Source organism: Dasypus novemcinctus, chromosome 10 (genome assembly GCF_030445035.2).
Source record: "Dasypus novemcinctus isolate mDasNov1 chromosome 10, mDasNov1.1.hap2, whole genome shotgun sequence".
NCBI lineage: Eukaryota > Metazoa > Chordata > Mammalia > Cingulata > Dasypodidae > Dasypus > Dasypus novemcinctus.
In genome coordinates, this window is record NC_080682.1 from 47,552,385 (window position 1) to 47,572,458 (window position 20,074).

At 36.7% G+C, this 20,074-nt stretch overlaps 1 protein-coding gene across 4 annotated transcripts in view; it reads right to left on the reverse strand.

The window, feature by feature from the left end:
• The window catches only part of HSD17B12 (hydroxysteroid 17-beta dehydrogenase 12), a 266,735-nt gene that overhangs the window by 190,046 nt on the left and 56,615 nt on the right, over positions 1-20,074 (reverse strand). For 3 of the 4 annotated variants that reach the window (XM_071218088.1, XM_071218087.1, XM_058305500.2), the window contains exon 3: positions 9,512-9,583. The gene's annotated coding sequence lies outside the window, so the exon portion shown is untranslated. Of the gene's footprint in view, positions 1-4,305; positions 6,345-9,511; positions 9,584-20,074 lie in introns of those variants that run through there. The other variant, XM_071218089.1, reaches the window with a different exon arrangement.

The window sequence follows — 20,074 nt, forward strand, 5'->3', positions numbered from 1 at the left end:
AAATTTTCTTGCCTTTAGGTAACCATTCTAATGTGTGTGACAGGTATTTTTTTGAACACTTTTTTGCAAAACATTTCTTTTGTGTCCATGTGTTTTAATTTACATAAATGATATTGCTATAGCTCCCACTGTTTACTATTCTTTCTAAGCAGTTTATTTTTAAGATATATGCACATTGTGGTGGGTGGTCATTTGTTTCTATCTGATGCGTAATACTAATGTGTGCATCTACCATATGTTACTTATCTATTCCCCCCAACAACTTAAGACAGTCATATTGGATCCAAGCCTCCACCACATGCAAAAATACATGATCAATATCTTCATATTAGTTCCTTTAGGAACCTGTGTAAGACATCTTGGCAATACATACCCATTAAAAAGCTTACTAAATAATACATAATTTAGCTAAATTCTGCCAAAATGCTCTCAGAATGGCTCCACCATTTTACACTTTCATCAGCAGTATAGGAGGGCTCCTATTCCTTCACCCTCATTATATACTTGGCACCATCCATCTTTCCAATTTTCCCTCATCTACTGGGTAAAAAGTGGTATTTTATTGTTTATGTAATTTCTGATTACTACTGAGTTTGAAATACCTTTATATGTTGTTAACTTGCTAGCTCTGTCTTCTAAAAACTGCCTGCTAATAGCCTTGACCCATTTTTCTATTGGGGTTCTTGTTTTTTGGTTTGATGATCTAGGTATTCCTTCTATAACCTAGATACTAAGTTCTTGTCAGATTTCGACATGCAAATATATTCTGTCCTATTGAGTCTTTTGTGGTTCCCAGAAAATATTGTTCCTAAAGTCAACCCATTCCTGTACCTGTAAACTTATTTTATGTGGGACCTCTTGGGTTAGATTCAGTTAAGGAAAATTGGATTGGATCACTTTTAATCAGCTCAGTTAATTAAGAGCCTTTGATTAGATTTGTGGGGCTCAGAATGGGTCCTAATCCTCTTGTTGGAGTCATATATAAACAGAGGAGAGATGAGCAGAGCTGCCATTTTTTCAACCCTGCCATGTGAGAGAGGACTCCAAGATCATCTACAGCTGCAAAAAGACAGAGACACCTGATAGTTAAAAAGCAGCTGGAATCAGCAAAGGAGAATTAGCTGAAGAGATGAGCCATACACCTAATCACCCACAGCTGAGCTTGGGGAGAAAGTGAGCCTGGAGGAAAAGCAGAGACTGGTTGCCATTTTGTCTTGCCACATGGCAGGAGTCAAGGATCACCAGTAGCCAAATTTGGTGAGACAGCATATGTGATGATGCCTTGAGTTGGACATTTCCACAGTCTCAGAACAGTGAGATTTGCCCTAATAATTTCCTATTATAAAAGTCAAGCCATTTCTGTTATTTTGTATCATCAGGTGTGGCAAACTAAAATATTCTCCCATACTGTCATCTATTATGAAATCTGACATCTTCATTTCCCAGTAGTTGTTCTGGTTATTGATAGCTGCATAATAAACCACTCAAAACCTTAGAGGCTTAAAACAACCACTTTATTTTGCTCAAGATCTTATGGGTCAGAAACTGGGAAGGGGTCCATTGGGTGATTCCTATGATTTACACAGCCATCAAAAAGGGTGGTTGAGGTTGGAGAATCCATTTCCAAAATGGCTTCTTCACTCACAGGTCCTTGGTGTTCACTGGCCTCTACACTTGACGACTACCCTCCAGGGCCTCTTCACATAAGTCAGGCTTCTCACAACATAGTGATCTTAGTGTAATTGCATTTCTTATATGATGGCTGGTTTCCACAGGCAGAAAAAGGAGTTGCCAGGCCAGTAAGAGCTACACCTGTAACTGGCACATCATCATGTAAATGGTACTCTATTGAGCAAAGTTGTCAAAGGGCCTATATACATTCACCTAAAGACAGATTCTAGTTCTTAATGATAGTGACACCACCACATTGCAGAAAAGCATGTACGCTTGGAAATATTGTTGTGGCCATCTTTGGAAAACACAGTCTGTCACAATTATTGCCATTTGAATTTTTTCTTTTGTAAACTGTCAAACCATGGCTTTGCCTTTCTACTTTTTCAAACTCATTTACAAGTTCTTTTAAGTGTGTTAAACCTTCTCATTTATAAAAATTGTGTTTTTCCCAAGTTTCAATTTTAGATTACTTCCTCAAGCAGAAAAACATGTCAGTTTCACTTTATTGGTTTCCTTTTTCAAATACTTTGTTAGGATGAAAAGAATTACTTAACCCTACATGTGACCAAAAGATTAATATGATAAGTATTACATGATTTTATTCAGGAATAAGCCATTTCACAGTTTTTTTTTTAAGTTAACACCATTATATTTAAGTTAAAATTCTATCAGAAAAGAATTTTAACAATTGGTACTAAAAAGTTTAAGATCACTGTTTCAACCCTCTAGTACAATGACCCATTTATTTTTCTTATCAACTGCACATACTCTTTAACTTTGGTTAATAATTAAAAATAAACCACTCTCTCAATACAAGATCATTGAAAATATTTGATCTCCCCACCCCTCCCGAATTTTCCTTTAAAAACTATTCAAAATCCAGAAGCATGGATTTATTTAAGAATTTTAAACAAAAGCAAAATGACATGAAAGCATCATCATTGGCAAGCATAAAAACATTAAAATGTCTTTCCCCTTTCTTCCAGAAACCTTAAACCTGTAGGGGTCCCCAAAGTAATGTGCGGGACTCAAGCTATGTTGCTAGGGAGGTTCCATGTGTGCAGAGGGGTGAGAGTGTGGCCATGTCTGTACCTGCAAGTAAGCAGAAAGGAGTTGATGCCCTGATAAGAAGAAACTCAGAGAAAACCCTCCTCAAAGAACTTCAAGTCTGATTGCCCCTGCTCTGAGAACAATAACCTAGTTAACTGCTTTAAATAAAGCTTGTGGTGCCTGCTCCAGGCCTTGGCTTTGCCATCAGCTAGCGCTGGCCCACCTGGCCCCTCTAATCTTGTCTTCGTCTCTGTGTCTTTGTTCAGCTCCCATTGCCTCCCCTCAGGTTCTCAGTTTACCTACACAGGTTGCGGCAACAACCCCCCCAGGACAGAGGAGGTAGCGATTCACTCCGCATTTAAGAGTACATATACTGCAATCTAAATTCTTTTATTAAACTTAACAAAATACACATGTAAGAGAACAAACTAAATAAAAAATTCTTCCTCTTCACATACTGTTAAGTAAGAGCCAATTTTTGAATGGGTGATTTGTTGTTATATGTATGCAATTTTACCACCCACAAATGTTCACAGATGCAGAAATGCTTACTTTCAGTAATCTGAACAATTAGACATGAAAACAAGAAATTAGAAAGGACCTTGTCTTTGTTTGCCACAGGGCTGCCAATGCAAAGTACCAGAAATGGGTCGACTTTTATAATGGGAATTTTATTTGGGGTAAAGGCTTACAGTTCTGAGGATGTGGAATGTCCAGCTCAAGGCACCATCAGAGATGCTTTTTCACCAAAGTCAGCTACTGGTAATCCTGGTATCCTGCCATGTGGCAGTCAGGCAAGATGGCAGGTCTGCTGTCTCTACTTTCTCCTTGAACTCAGCTGTGGCCAGATATCTCTTCCTGGGTCTCTCCTTGAGCTCAAATGTGGACAAACCTGGAGTCCTTCTCACCTGGCTGGTTCAAATAAGGCAGCTTCTTCTCTGTCTCCCTTTATGTCAGACCCAGCAAGAGGGCAGAGACTCAAGCTGGCTCATATCTTACTGACAGAGTCCAATCAAAAGCAATATAATCAAATGATCTACAGTGAATACAATGCAATCAAAGGGTACCATGCCCACAGGAATGGATTACTTGAAGAATATACTCTTTTGGGGAATGACCATATTCAAACTCTCAGAGACCTAAATAAAGTCCAAAACAGACCTTAAAACTCCTCTCTGGTATGTACAAATTAGGACTACAGTTAAAATGAAACTTTTTTTATTGGTTACCTTCCAAATACTATTATTTGAAAATAACTTTGTCTTTCTTTTTTGAATGAACACAAGAACCATTTTTGACACCTATGTCAAGAAAGTTACCCTTTATTGTTATATCTAATTGAAAGGAATTCCAGCAAACCACGTAAAGCCTAAATTTAAAACTACAGCTTTTGACATGTTTATCACAGGCTTAGGGATCATTTGGTCCAGAACGTAGTGGATTTTTTTTTTCCAGGAACAAGAAATATTCACTTTGTATATTACAAGGAATATTTTATACCAGCAACAGATAGTGATGGAGGTGAAAAACAGTATAAAATAAAAGCCCCTGGGATTAATGTTAGAATTATTATTTCCAAACCTCAACATTCTGCAGAAATGTGCCTGCTTATAAAGGTAAATGTCCAGATGGTTCTGTGCAAATGCAAGGATAAATTTATCTCTAAACTTTTGAGAACCCTCCTGCTCTCAAAGCATCTTCTAATGAATTATTTGTTCTGCTCAACTCAAGTCAGAGGAAACTTGACAATTAAAAACTTATGCATCATCTTTCAAAGCAAACTGACACAGTGGTTGTATGGTTTTGAATGATTCTGAATGATTATACAAATGTACAAATTCTAGCCATTCAGATTCTTCCTAAGATACAAAACCTATTCACCAGAACCAATAGCATTTTACCACAACACCAAATAATAACAAATATCAACAGTATATAATTTAAAAACAAATGTCCTAATCCTTTTCCCATTGACAATTAGGTAATATTCTAAGACACTGGGATCAGGTCAGAGGGAAGGAAATACTTCTTAACTTACTAGCAAGTCATTTAGATATCAGTCTGTCAATCTACACTAAAAATCACATTCAACAGAAACATGTACAAAACCAGCCAGCTTTACTCCTTTCTCTAGCATTACATTTTCAAGCAGTTGAGTCCAAAGCAACCAAACAAAAGGGGAATTTTGAAATCAAGTTCATCACAAAACATCAAAGGACTTTTTAATGCTATACCAAAGTGGTCCAATGCAATGACATGAAAAGAGGTTTTATATGCTCTAGAATACCAAGAATAAATGAAACAATTTTTCTCACTCTCTCTAAAAATCATTTTTGGCTTGTGACTGCACTCCAAAACCAAATATCATTAGCTGAATTCCAAAACCATCATTGTACCTTATTTCAAATCTCCTACCTCGCCAAACTCGAGTGAAAAACCTTTCTGGACACCAGTTACACTTGTCTGAGAAATGGCTTTTCATGACCATTCAAGCCTCAGTTTACACAGACAACAACCTGACAGTCAAAATAAGGCAGAAATTATGGAGCAGTACATTGCAGCAGAAATAGTGAGACTAAGTTTGTATGGGCAGGTAATAGAAGTACTGACCTGCTTGGTTATCTGGTATTATTCTGAGATTCTGATACATGCAGTGACATGCCAGCACAGTGACCCATTCTGCCTCAAGTGTTGAGAGTACCCAATACCAAACAAAATCACTGTCCCAACATACAGAGGAATTCTGTGATACAAAGGTGTAAGGCAACACAGCTAAAAACAAACTTGCTCCCCTTAAAAGCACCCACTCAACTTCAGTAGCCCAAAGGGCTTACTCCTTAGAACTAAAGGTATTAATATCTTGGCACGTGTTTCATATTGAGTACTACATATATAGTTTTCTACAAACAACTGCAAAGCAGCCTTTAGAAAGTCCTAAAATTTTAAGAAGACATCCAAGTTACTAGGTAAGCATTTCAAAAGTAGGAACTGCCAGCCTCTCAGAATTAGCCAACAAGGGCAAAGTTCACCACATGCAAAACAAAACGAACACCATATTCTCACACACGTTCATCCCTCAGATGATTTTTTATACTCAAACGAGACAGGCAATACTTAAGACACTGTTGTCCACATCTTCCAACATTCCAGCTGATGCATAAATCCCACCAGACTCAAAAGAAGCCCAAATCAACCCCAACTAGGGTCGTAAGCACCAGTGACTACACGGACAGAAGAGGGCTCTCTAGGAAAGGAGAACAATACAAAAACCGTAACAAAATAAGGCACACTCAAAACACGTAGGCGCTGGCTACCCAGACATTTCAAAGGCATAAGGCCGGACGACCGTTTCCTGGCCACCTGGGGCCCCTCAACGAGCCCCAAAGCAGCCCAAAGCCACCAGAGGCCCCCAGGCCGATGTGGCGACCGCAAACCCCAACGTTAACCCTTCAGGCCGCTCGTTCACTTCCCAGACACACAATTAACAGGCCCTCGGCAACCTGAAGGGCTACTAGTGGCCTTTTTACCGGACGGCAGCCCCCCAGACCGTCCGAAATGCAGAAAACTCAACCCTCTGCCTCAGAGGCAGCCATCACTGCAAGAAAGCAAACTTTTACGACAACTCCCACAATGCCCGCGGCCTACGACTCCCAGAATGCACCGGGCGGCTCCGCGGTTAACCCTGTCTTTACGCCGGAACTGGCGAGCCCTGCTCCCTTCCCCCTTCCCACTCCCAATTGTTGCACCTACTTTCACCTTCACAGCCCGAAACTAACTTCGGAAATTTTTACAAGCAGTTACAGTTATACTATCTCGCCTTCTTCCCTCGCCACACAAACAACCTCAGCTGTCCCAAAAAACATCTCTATTTGTAATCTCCAGAGCACTCTTCACAATGCCAAATGTTTCTCATTTAAGGGAACATTTAGCTTCAATTAATCTCCCCTTTCGCCTTTATAATTTTGGGGCATTTTTCTAACTTATTATATCTCAGAGATTCTTATACTCAACATTACTAATTTTAAAATCTGTTTTCTAAGTTCTGGCAATGAACAAGAGATAGTGACTGTCCTATAACTGACCACAATGTTCTACACTTCTCCATTTTATATGAGAAATTTCCTTAACTATATTAACAAGAAAAATTCAAGCAACTCCAAATAAATCCTAATAAGAAAAAATAGTTATGGGCAATATATCTTTTCAATTTCAAGCCAGTTTTTTTTTGGTGGGGAATACTCGGTTGTGCCAACAGTTTGCTTTCCATTTCTCTGTGTTGATAGAAATAAATTCAGAATTAGGATATACTGCTTATTTATTCCTTTCTGGGTTTAAAATACCACAACCAAGTAAAAAAAACACTTTCGTTTAATTTAAAAAATAAACTAAGATTAAGTTCATTCTCTCAGAAAACAGCACACTCTTATATTTTACTGATGAATTGTCCTTCAGTCTTTCTCATTTTAATTACAAACAGAAGTTTTAGAATGCATTTATTTTTAAGACATTGCCCATAATATCAGTAAGAATAGTAATCACATTTAGAAACTACTGTGTTATCAATATAAACTAAACACGTCTAGGTTGTACAGACATACACAAACTGTAACATGCTCAGACATGCAGCTGACTGAGAGGCAAAATAATTGTTTGGTATTTGATGCATGCCCTAAAACAACAGCTAGAATTATCCCAAAGCACCTGCTATTTTTCTCATACCCAAAAATAAAATAAAATGTACACAATGTCTGATTTTATCACAGAAACATTTTGCCAATTGAAAGGACAGTAGAAATGTAACATGAATTTCAATCATAAAACTCAGAAATCCTAATACACACACACACACACATAAACCAAAACCCTTGCTGGAAAGATACGTCTTCAACAAAACACTACAAAATTCTATTATAAACATATTCCTTAATATTACTTTTAGCTTAGTAAATTTTTTGGTATAGTAAGCTATAATGAGAAATACTTCTCTATTATTTCTTTTTTTCACTCATGTGCAGTATGCAGTTTTATAAGCAAGACAAAATGCTATACAAAACAAAAAAGTATATATATATACACACATACATATATATCTATATTTGGAATTTCAGTTCATTACACTATTTTAGCTTCTGTGTTTTTCTAATTTTCACTTAACAGTATTTAGCCAGGCAAAGTTGTAATTTTCCCTCTATTTCTAAATAGCTGCCAGGTCAAAAACATTGAATGTATATTTTATATACTATTCTCCTGTCAAAATATGGGATGATTCATAAGAAAGACTCGAAGACAAGTCAGAAATGAAACTGATCGTCTCATGTTTTTATTACATGCTTACAACTCTCTTCCCAGTGCTGTGAGATTATATTTTCCATTAGGACATTAGTCATTTTTTCTTTTATTTTAAGCTTCAAATAGAAGATTTAAAAACTGATATATTAGGGAGCTTTACTTAAAGACTGGATTAGAAATAGTGTTATAATTTTCTCAGATTACCATAGCCCTTTTAAAAATAACTTAGTTTAATATAACCTAATTAGGTAATTTAAGTAAGTCTTAACCTATATACTTAATACTAATATAAATGTCTTTATAAGAAGAAAACAAACATACTCTGGAAATAGGCTCGGCAAAGAAATTTAGTATTTTGCTTCCAAAGTTTTTAGATTCTATTTTACCACCTGAATTTTTATTTGTATTTTTAAAAACCAAAATCTCTATACCAAGATTTAAAAAATAATCATATGTAAGTGTATTAGTGTATTTAAAATTAAGAGATATCTTGTTTACTTTTTAGAATATAGGTTAATAGAAGGCAAACATTGCAAATCTACTACTTTTTCCAAATGTGGTATTGGTGACAAAGCTACAATGTACAAATTTGCATATCTTATAACAGAATCTATGTACAATTCCTATAACTATTTATTTTATTCTTTTAACTTCATAAAATATTCAAAGCATCTTTAAAAGGTTGGTTTAGACATTTCTAATGAATTTTCAGTTTATCTACTTTAAAACATGTTTTTCACAGATGTAATTTATACTCTTTGTACAAGTAAACTGTACTAATAAACTAACTGCCAAAAATAGAATTAGTTGCCAATATTCTAATATGTTCCAAAATTTAATCTATTTTTTATTTTCTTATGTTACCAGTATTAAAGAATTACCAAAAACTGAAGAGGTCACACATAAAGCACAAATTCTTGCCTGATTAAACAGATTGTTTATATTTACATTCTGACCCTACAAAACATATTTCCCTGGATGTGAGAATCCCAGAGTTTAAGCTTCTCTGTAACTGCCCAAATCTTAATTAACTTTAATTTCACTGGCCTGCTTTAAAGAAATGACCAGTCCTTCAAATTTATCAAAATAGTCTCTTTTTGTAGTATCAAATCAGTCTACATTTATGTTTAGAAATACTCTAGGTGTTTGAAAAATCTCTTGTTTCTGAAAATATTTTTTAAAACATTCCACTAGAAATATAATTTTTATTTTAATTTTACTATGTCTTCAAAAGTTAGAAAAGATGGTTCATAGGAATCCTATTATATCAGTCTACGGGAAAGTACAGAGGGTCTTATTTTCATCTAACAAATTGATCTTTTTAAATGAAAAATTTCCAACTAATTTGTGCTATTTAACTGAAAAATTAAGCTTCCTGTATCTTCATAATCTTTTACATCAGTTAGGATAAACAAAGTTTAAATACACATTACTTCTTTCCTCTAATTGAAAAATCTCTTTTCAACAAAGGAGTAAACAATAGTAAATGTTTCCTTACCTAAAGATAAAAAAGTTGCACCTTTAAAAGAATCACCAGGGTTCTTAAGGAGATGAAACTTTTGACGTCTTACTGCAGAAAAGAGAGACACAGTTAAATGATTACAATCATTTTTATTCTGTGAAAAGTCATAATGGAATGATGGATATTTGAACTTTTTGAATCCTAATTTTAGATAGTAAGGCTTAAATGTAATTAAATTAAATTAATGTCGTCAATTAAAAAGTTTTATTTTAAATTTTAATTATTATTATAGAACCATCACAAGATAGTTGTTTCTTATCCAGTATTTAGTTCTTCTGCCTTTTATTCTGCCATTGGCATAATTTGGGCAGTTTTATTTATGACTCAATAGTTTTAATACTCTTTCAATATATTTAAGTCATTAAATATCCTTATCTGTTTTAAAATGTTTTCTAATACATAATACATAATTATGCCTGTTTATATATAATTTCTATGGTCCAAATTTCAAATAAACAAGTGAAAGGGGAAAAAATCCAAACCTAAAACTTTCTAACTTGCAAAAAGTCGTTCTAGCTTTAAATCAATTTTTGCCAAAAGAAATACTTAAAACACTAAATACCCTAAGACAAAAATACTAAATACTCTCAGACAGAGAAAGGTTTAAGCTGATTTTTAAAACAATTTTCCCGCTTCTTGCTCTGCCTCTCTTTTTGCCCATAATTTTCTTTCCATCTGAATGCACGTTCACATTCATTAACTCCCATGCCATCTCTGCAAAGAAAACTTATATTCTCTTTAGAAAACCTTCAGATTACTGACATTTTTCTTAATTTCATGTAAAGATCTATTGTTTCAAACTCTAGAGGAGAAAAATGAGTATGTGGTTTTCTCTCCCAAATTTATATTCCTAAAACTGTTTTTCTAATTCTTCCCTCTAGATAATTCCACCATACCCCACCTAGCTTTTTAATAGATGACAAAATTTGTCTAAATTTCTTCTCTCCAACATTTCAGGGTATATTCTGATTGTGTTTTTGTGGTTTGATATATACATATCACAAACTGGATGATATTTCTTCTCTATACCCCAAACGTAACCACTAGGAACTGGTGTCCTTTCCTTCATCAGGACATCCCATTTGGAGTTCTCATATGGATGAATAAAGTCGGAGAGCACAGGTGAGTTTGGACCACAAGAAAAAGGTCAGCCACAGACACCATCACTCACATTACTGTATTTTGCTCATAACTGACCTTGATGCTTTAGAGCTATAAAGAACCTATAAAATTCATATGCAGAAACACTAAAAATCCCTTTCCCTTGTTTTTTTCTTGTCTACTTTTGATTTCTGAAATTTCAAAGTAGGTGCTCTTCTTTATGGTACCCTCAGCAGAAGGTTTCTTTTGGAGGTAGTAGAGTTGGCCTAACCACTTCCTAGGGCAGAGGCATCAGGACCTACTACATCCCAACACAGACAAAAAGCTCTGATCCTGCTCTCATTTTGGCTTGTAATGTGCTCCTGAGAAACTGATGAAAAGCGTATATCTATGTTGTGCCTCAGTTTCTTTAGCTCTAACTCAATTCCATGACCCAACACACTAAGCAGATGCTGACCTAGGTGCAGCCAGGGGAAGCTAAATCAGAAGGCAAAAAGAAAAGAAGGGAGAAAGATGCCAACTACAATGACATTTATTCCCCAGCTCTATCCACTTGCCTGAGGCAACAGAGGAAGCTGTGGTATCAGACAAGGTTGAGGGGTACAATAGAGAGAATCTCCAATATCCGCAGATCTTACAATAGAGCAGGCAATAATAGTAAGTTCTTAGGAAATAACTGTGATGTTTTTCTTTTTAAATAAAAAATACCAAAATATCTTTTAAAAATACTTGCTGATATGGTAAGTAAGTGCATTTTTATAAAGAAATATACACAAATGGGTACAAAGCCATTTAGTCTTGGTGCAGTTGGCTACTTTTTTCTCCATCTAAACCAACAAACTAGAGATGTTAACTTCCAACTTGCTTACATTTAGTAACTGAATGCTGTTGTAACTGGGGAGCAAGCATATGGGGAGCATTTAACCCCTTCAGAAAGACTCCCTCCAACCTAACTGGCTCCAGGATTGTAAAGGAAACTCAGTAAAGCATTGTCGGTGTTCTGCATGAGGATTCCTGTCCCTTCCCCTGATCAGAGCTCCATGCCAAATCTGACTCATTAGCTCCTATTGAGACACTCTGTTATGTAAAATACAGCACTAAGCACAAACTTAGTTAAAAGTGTTTTTTTAAGCCAAGATATATTCATCCTCAATGGTGGTAACAGATTAATATTAACTGTTCACCAGTTTCAACATCAGCTGCAAACTACTTCTTCATTTGCTGGAACCATCAACACCACCAAACTCACCCCCCACCACCACCATTTCCCTTCCATTTTAGGAAATTAATTTCCTAGAAATAATAACGTTTTTCTGATCATTGACTTGTAAACATTAACTACAAATCCAATCTAAGAATATTTAGCATAAATTTAGAAATCCTCTCCTCCATCTCTCTCTATAGCTCTCCTTGCTCTCCTCCATTTTTAAACTTAATTTGGAGAAAATCACTGCCTTCCTTACTCTCCTTTTGTATCTGGGTATCACTCTAAATGAAGTAACTACGCCCCTCTTTCCCTTCATCCTCACTTTAAATCCCTCTTTAAACACACCACAAACTTCTCTGGTTTCAATGCAGTGCTATTCTGGCCAAATTTCACCAATTCTACCCTCATGGGATGTTCAACTGTAAAAGGAAGGGGTTGTACTGGACAATCTCAAAGGCTGCAGTTAGCTCTAACGTTCTATGTGAGTCTATGATGATACAGAGGAACTGGAAGAACTCCATGTAAACGTCCCGATTTTGACCTCATTTGTATATGCCTTACTGCTCGTCTCTTGGTGTGTTTCCTCTCCTCCTCACCAACACTAATGGTTTAGCAGGGCCTTCACTGAAATTCGACATTCTGGCTACAACCACAGAGCCCAATTCTGGTGGCTCTGCAAGAGAGACCGCAAGTGCCCAAAGAGACTGCCAGGGGTCATTTTTGCCTAATGTCAGGCATTAATGGCCTAAACTAAACTCTCTCCCTAACTGTGATGGTATTTACATAATGCTTCTGCTCTTACACATTGTCTAAATTTCTCAACGTTAGAGACATCTGGAAAATACATGCATGTACCCAGTGCATGGACTCCACGTTTCTGTTAGCCTTTGCTGAGTTATGGCTTAACATGCATTTTTCTGTCTTTCTGGGCTAACAGTCTACTCTTTGCAACCTAATTCTTTCTTTTCTTTCCCTAAGCAACCATTCTGTACCACTATTGATGATACCTTCATTCTTTCCACCAAGACTACCACTACCACCGGCAACCTTTTTCTGTCCTAATTGAGATCCTCCCAATACTATAACATATTCTTTAAAAAAAAAAAATTATACCTACTTATCCAGTCACTACCACCACCACCACCACCATCATCATCTATAACGTTTACTGAGAACTTCCTAGTTGACAATGTTCTAAATCCTGCAAATAGATTTAATCCATTAATCATTACAATGACCCTATAAGGCAAATTCCACTTTCAATCCTATTTTTTAAAAGAAGTGAAGTTTAGTACACAAGGACTACAGTCCCAGTTTTTTCAATAACCAACAATTGACCTTGACCTCAGAATCTTCATCTGCAAATTGAGAGACCTTCCCCCCCCCATTAAATAATAATTGCTGATATTTCCTCTGTGCCAGGCACTGTTTTGAATGCTTTGCATTAAATTTGTTTAATCCTCTGAACTCTACAAAGTAGATACTCTTATTATGCCTAATTCATCGATAAGGAAATAGATATTCTGAGGTAATAGAGATTTAATAGAGAATGGTAATTAGAAAATTTTAGAAGTGGGTCAGCATCCCAAGCTTTTGCAGAATCTTAGCTTAGGTAAAGAAAAATTATTGTTTTCATTTTTTTATGCCTACTGTGCTTTTCTTGTAGATTCAGTACTGGAATTTAAAATGCATTTGAAAAAATAAGTCTAGTTTTGCACAAAGATTTTCATTTTATGCTAGTTTATGAGTTTGTTACTGACCATACTCAAAGAGCTTAATCTCCACTTTAGAACCCTGAGTTTGCCCATTAGTCCAGAGAAATCGTAAAAACACACTTCCCTTTGGTGCATGTATATAAAATATTATCTCAATACAATTTAAAAAAAAATACAATTTCATTTTACTAATGTGGGAAATGTTTTTAACATTAACATATTGGATCTCAAGGTATATATATATATATATATTTACTATTTACTATGGAAATTTTCAAACTAAGAAAAGTAAAAAGAGTATGACAAATAGCCAGGTATACACAATCTCTACTTAATAGTTATTAACATTTTTCCATATTTTCATCTCTCTGGTTTTGTTTTGTTTTGTTTTTTAGCTGAAGTACTCCAAAGGAAATTATAGACATCATGACATTATACTCCCAAATATTTCATTGTGCACATCTAAAATAGGGACATTTCTTCCTTCATAACCACCATGCCATTTTTCACATCTACAAAATTAACAATAATTCTCTAATACCCAAGCCATATTCCACATTCTTCCCTTGAAATCTAATATCTTTAAGTCCCTATTCTGTCATCAGTGACAGTGCATGTCTGTGTTCTTAAATAAATGCCACCTCTAATGTGGCTAATTCTAATGAATTCTGCTAGGGAAGCAACACCCTTACTAAACTGCTCCAAGCCCATTATCTGACGGACCGCCAGTCATCATATCATCCAGTCTCACCCTAACACCTCTTTAGGATGTCATTTTAAATCAATCACTGATGAGAACTGGAAAAAAGATCTTGTGGAATTTCAAATAAATATTTCCCTTCAATAATCAGCATGCATCGGGGAGCAAAGAGAGTGGGAGAAGGGGACTATAAAGTTTAAATATAACCACATATTTAAATGGGGCTGTTTCTTCTCCAGTTCAGTACAGGGTCTATATAGCCCAACCAATATAAGATGCAAACAAAGGTGGTAATCTTCTGCAATCAAATTACTGCGACTTGGAGGGGGAAAAAGCCTACATTTCCCTTAATCATTTAGTTAATTCAGTACAAATGGAATTATAGTCATCCTTGGGGTAGAAAGGAGACTGGATTGTTTTGGATTTTCTAAGAGATAGGGATAAAAAGAGGTAGGGGATGGGGGGAGGGGGGATTGAGCCAACCTAAATTTTAAGCCACGCTCAGCTTTATATAAAGACAAGAGCAAAAGGTCTCTTGTCCTAATGGTGGAAATAATCAGAAGAATGAAGAAACCTAACTAAGATGATCATTTCTATTTAAACTGCAAGCAACCTGCTTTTTTTTTTTTTTTAAGAAATGCTAAGGTTTTCTACATATGAGTCTTTCAAAAACTGATGCAAACAAGGGAAGATGGTCAAGGGTTTTGCAAGCTTTGACACCTGAAGCTGTCTTGAAGGCTTTTCTTCCATGCCATTTAGGGTGAGAACATTGCTAGGAAGAGCTAAACAACATTCTTTTTCACCCTCTGCCTTCCATCCTTCCCCTTCTCTCTGAATCCACAAGGCCCCTTAAAAATGTGTGCTGCTGTTGTTTCATAAATTGTGATTTTACAGATTCACATACAACTGAGCTAGCTAAGGAAACACAAGTTTTGTTTTTCTGCACTGCAGTAAATAAAAGGGTATGGGTAAAAGATACTTCCTCATTCCTCCATAGTAAGTAAAGCATACCATATTATGCTTTTCTTTGTCTTGTTTTTTTTTTGAATAAAGGAAATATAATAAAAGTATGGTAGAAGGACTACTTACTGATAGTATCAGAATTGAGTAAGGTATGCTTATCAACACTCAGATATATGCCAGCCCCTTAAGAACCTCTTTCTAAAAGACATACCAATAAGCCCACATGCACACTTATAAACATATATATGTAGAAATGTAAAGAAAATTTATATAGAGACAAAGTGAACTACTTCTAAAATGGAGCCAAAGGACACTATGGGAAACCAGAATTCAGAGAGTCCTCAATCTTTTCCTTTAGTCAACAAAAATTTTCCAGAAAAATCAATAAATACCCCAGTTGTTGGCCACCTTCCCTTTCCAATTTCCTGAAGAAAGCCTTTCAAGGAAGTAAAGTGCAAATATGCAAGGAATAGAGAAGAGCCACAAGGGATCTGGGGTGATCTAAGAACTTACAAATGACATTGGCTGTAGAGTCACCCATATGTCTGTGCAGATGGACAGGCTGTGCACACGGTAATTGTTGGGGATTGAATCATGCCCAGGTCCCAATCCTGGTCCTGTGACTGTAAATTCATTTCTAAATAGGACCTTTGAAGACGTTAGTTAAGGTGTGCCCAGCGTGAATGGGGATGGGCCTTAATCCAATACAGCTGAGGTCCTTACTAACAAAAGAAATTGGACACAGGGGAGAAGCCTGGAGAATCTGGAAAGCAATGAAACCAAAAAGAGAAAGGAGAAGACACTGTCGTGTTCATTGCTATGTGATGGAAAGCCAAGGAACCCCAATTCTTGCTGCCAGGGAGAAGGCCTTTGCAAATGTAAGCCATTAAATTCCTGTTTAAAGGCCAACCCATTATACGGGATTTACTTTAACAGTTGGAAAATGAAAACAGTGCTCCTCCTTACTGATTCCTTCCTGGCATCACCCAATGGGACGTTAGAAACAACCCCAAAATAAACCAACACACACACACACTCATACATACACACATATACAGAGCAGAATGATAAATGCCTCATAAGAAAATGAGTTTTTCCTCTAAAAAGTTTCTTTTTAAAAACATTATAAGCAGTTCTGTATTATGCCATCCTTTATAGACATTCCAAAAAACAAAATGCCGGCATCAGTTATTCACTTAATAAATACTAATTGATGTACTGATTATCTCTACATGCCTGACAATAGAAACATTGGTCTTTAAAGTTGGAGGTGTTCTCTGAGATCATCGAATTCAATTCATTCAATCTACAGAAGAAGCAGGAGAGGTAAAATGACTTACCAAAGTCACAGGGCTTGCTGAACTATCTGCTTAAAAGATAGCAAAGATCTCAAAAGCGTGAACTGCCAAAGAGTAACCTGGAGACATGAACAAAACTACCAAAACTGAAAGCTTAAGAATTGCACTTTCTGACAACTTTTCAGAAGAGGAAAAAGATTCTGGCCATTTGCCCTAATACCCCTATAGAACCCTATAGAGTCATCTCTAAATGAAAAAATATTTGGGTGGTTCCTTTCCATCATAACCTATTGTTCACTACAATATGTTGCTGCAAGATACCTTTAGGCCAGGGCAGCCTAAGGGTTTAACAGAGAACAATTCTTGGAATGCAAGAAATGAAAGGGAAAGAAGAAGAGAAAAAGTCTATTTTGTTGTTGTTGCTGTTGTTGTTCACGCAACCTCCTGCTACAGCAGGGATACAGGGCCTTCAGTCCTCCCAATATGAACTTTTAACAATCTCCTTTTACAGGTTGGGTGAAAAGGAGCTCAAATGGAACCAATTAGAATTGGCCATGCGCTGGCAAATTAGGAGCTGCCTTCAGGAATTTTGAGGGGAGGTGTTTAGAAGATCCCTTAATGATTTGGGAGCTCTCATGTTAAACATGGATAAGGAGACACCCGAGATCCCTTAATTTCCTGCCCAATCTAAAACACTTTATGTATGTATATATTTTAAAGGTTAAATTTTCCACTCTCTGTGGTACACTAAACTTAACTGCACCATTCTTAAATCTCCTTTGTGGTCTAAGTCGTGCATCCAAGCAGCCAACAGCCCCAATTTTTGAAAGATGAAAGTACATTTTCTATAAAGAAAACTATTAGACTGTTAAGATTACTACTTGGGACATTAAGGCCAAGGCCATGGAAGCGTCAATAAAAGTGAGGTATTAAGGCAGTAAAAACTCAACAGTCTTGCACCTTCATTCTTTCCAGTTAGATTCTTCAAAGGAGATGAACGTCATGCAAACATGGAAATTTAGTCCTCCCATGAACTTTTGCTGACAGTATCACAAGACACATCACTGCTAGGCATTACAACAGAAGTGTTTCTGGTTATCAAAGATACCTGGAGGCACAGGAGCTTGCCATGTTTTGGAGTTTTCTCCAGGGCAAAATCACCTAAGAAGTCAGAGGCATAAGAAGCAAACAGAAATGTAGTGCATTAACCTGAGCACAGAGAATGTAAAGGGTATCCTACAAAGCCCCACTTGGGGGATAGCTCACTCGACACCTTGCTGGCTTGCCAATGGCATTCACCTGCTCTAACACTGGTCATCCTACAGAAACCATGCGTTGTTAATCATCCAGTCCAATTTTCATATTTTCTAGAAAAGAAAACTGGGATCCAGAGAGGGGAAGAGGTGATTTGCCCAAAGATGCACAACCAAGAGACTGAAAATCCAGGTCTTCTGTCTCCCAGAACAATTCTCTTTGCCATTTGCTGTGCTATAGCTTAGTATCTCAGCACCATAAAACTTTACACTGGAATTTTACCTTTCTGAAATCTTTAATAGTAACATCATACCGTACCATACCATACCGTACCATACCATACCATACCATACCATACCATACCATACCATACCATACCATACCACCTTATTTAATCTTGAAAGGAAACCTTCAGAGTGGATAGAGTGTTATCCCTATTTTCCAGAGAAAGATACTACTATAGAAGTTTACACCAAGGGTCATGACCAGATCCCAAATTAAAGTCAAGTCTCCTGACACTAAACCAGATGTTCTCTTAACTGGTATCTGAAAACAGTAACAATAGTGTCTGTTTACTCAATGCCTACATTTGTACTTTGTATATTATGATTTTCTTCAAAAGCCCCAATTAAAAAAAAAGACACCCACATGCCCTTCGAACTGGAGATCAGACTTAAAAAAGAAATGGAACACCGTATACTCCCTATTTAACAGGTAAGGAGTCTCTATTGATTTATAAATTGCCTCCCAGAAGTAATACCAGATTTTACCATGGATGGAAAGTCCATCCCTATGGGCCTTCCTATGTCATAGAGATAATTCAAAACAAAAAAGAAGCTGCAGGGAAGCAGATGTGACTCAACATTTTGGGCACCTGCCTATCACATGGGAGGTCCTGGGTTCAGGTTCCAGTGCGTCCTAGAGAAAATGACCTAGACACCGCACCTGCCACAATGAGCTAGACACCTAACTGAACAGATGCCATAAATCAGCAGACAATGCAGCCCACAGGAAGTGGATGTAGCTCAGGCCATTGGGCACTCAAATCCCATGTGGGAGGTCCCAGGTTCGGGTCCTGGTACCTCCTCAAGAAAATGAGCTAGACGCAGCACCAGCCTCAATGTGCTAGACACCACACTCACTGCAACAAGCTAAATGCCTAACCGGCAGATACCCAAAAACCAGCAGACGCTGCAGCCTGTGGGGAGCGGATGTGGCTTAGGCTACTGGGTGTTCCACTCCCATGTGGGAGGTACTGAGCTCAGTTCCGGGTGCCTCCTGGAGAAGGCAAGCAAACAATGAGCAGACAGACAAGAGAACCACCTGGGGGAGGGGAGAATAAATAAAAAATAAATAAATTCAAAAAAAAAAAAAAGCTGCAGTAGGCAGGACTTCACCTAAAGACATTGGTGCTGAGACACTAGGCAGGTTCAATTAGCTACATTAATGGGGCCACCAAGGGATTGTCATTGGACTTTCTAGGGTAAAAACAACTTAATGTTAGAGTCACTCAATAAATTTAAAGCTAAGAGTCATGAAAATTGAACAAATACCAAAGATAAGTAAAAATATACTACTAACAATATTCTCAAGGTACATTACTAGATCCTAGTACTTACTATAATAGTACCTTGTAGCAAATACTAGTACTAGTAATGTTCTTAAGGAAATGAAACAGACTTACTTCTCTTCTTTAAAAAAATACCACAGGTGTATATTTAAATACCAGACCCTATAGAGTCTAGTATACACATTTGATACTGATCATTTGGGAAATTTTAATATTAAAAAATTATTATTATATTTTGTCAAGAAGTCTGGAAAATATATTAAATGCAAAAGAAGCCAACCATTGAAAATAGTTTTGTTTTTTTTTTCAGAATCAGCAGCTGGTGAGATCTTTCCAGGTTGTTTAGACAAAGAATGAAGATGTTTCTTCAGCTACATTCCCACTGTTTCCCTTGGATAAATGAACTTCCAAGCCTACCAACATGGAGAAAATCCTTAATGGTGGGATCATATCTGGGCAAATAACTGCTTCACGTCAGTTACAAAGGTAGACCCAGACATTGCGTCAAATGTGGTTATGAACTTAATGGTATGGATTGTCAATCAGGATGAGTGACATTCTTAAATGCTTATATAGCCCATAACACTTTTGATTAAGCAGTCAAATGATTTTGCAGAAGTCAACAATGCTTGTTTGGAAATTACTTAGACGAATCTTGGAGCTTTTTAAGAAAGACGTGGGGTGGCTTTACCTACATTATTATGCAGTATCTCAGTTTTAGTTATAGACAT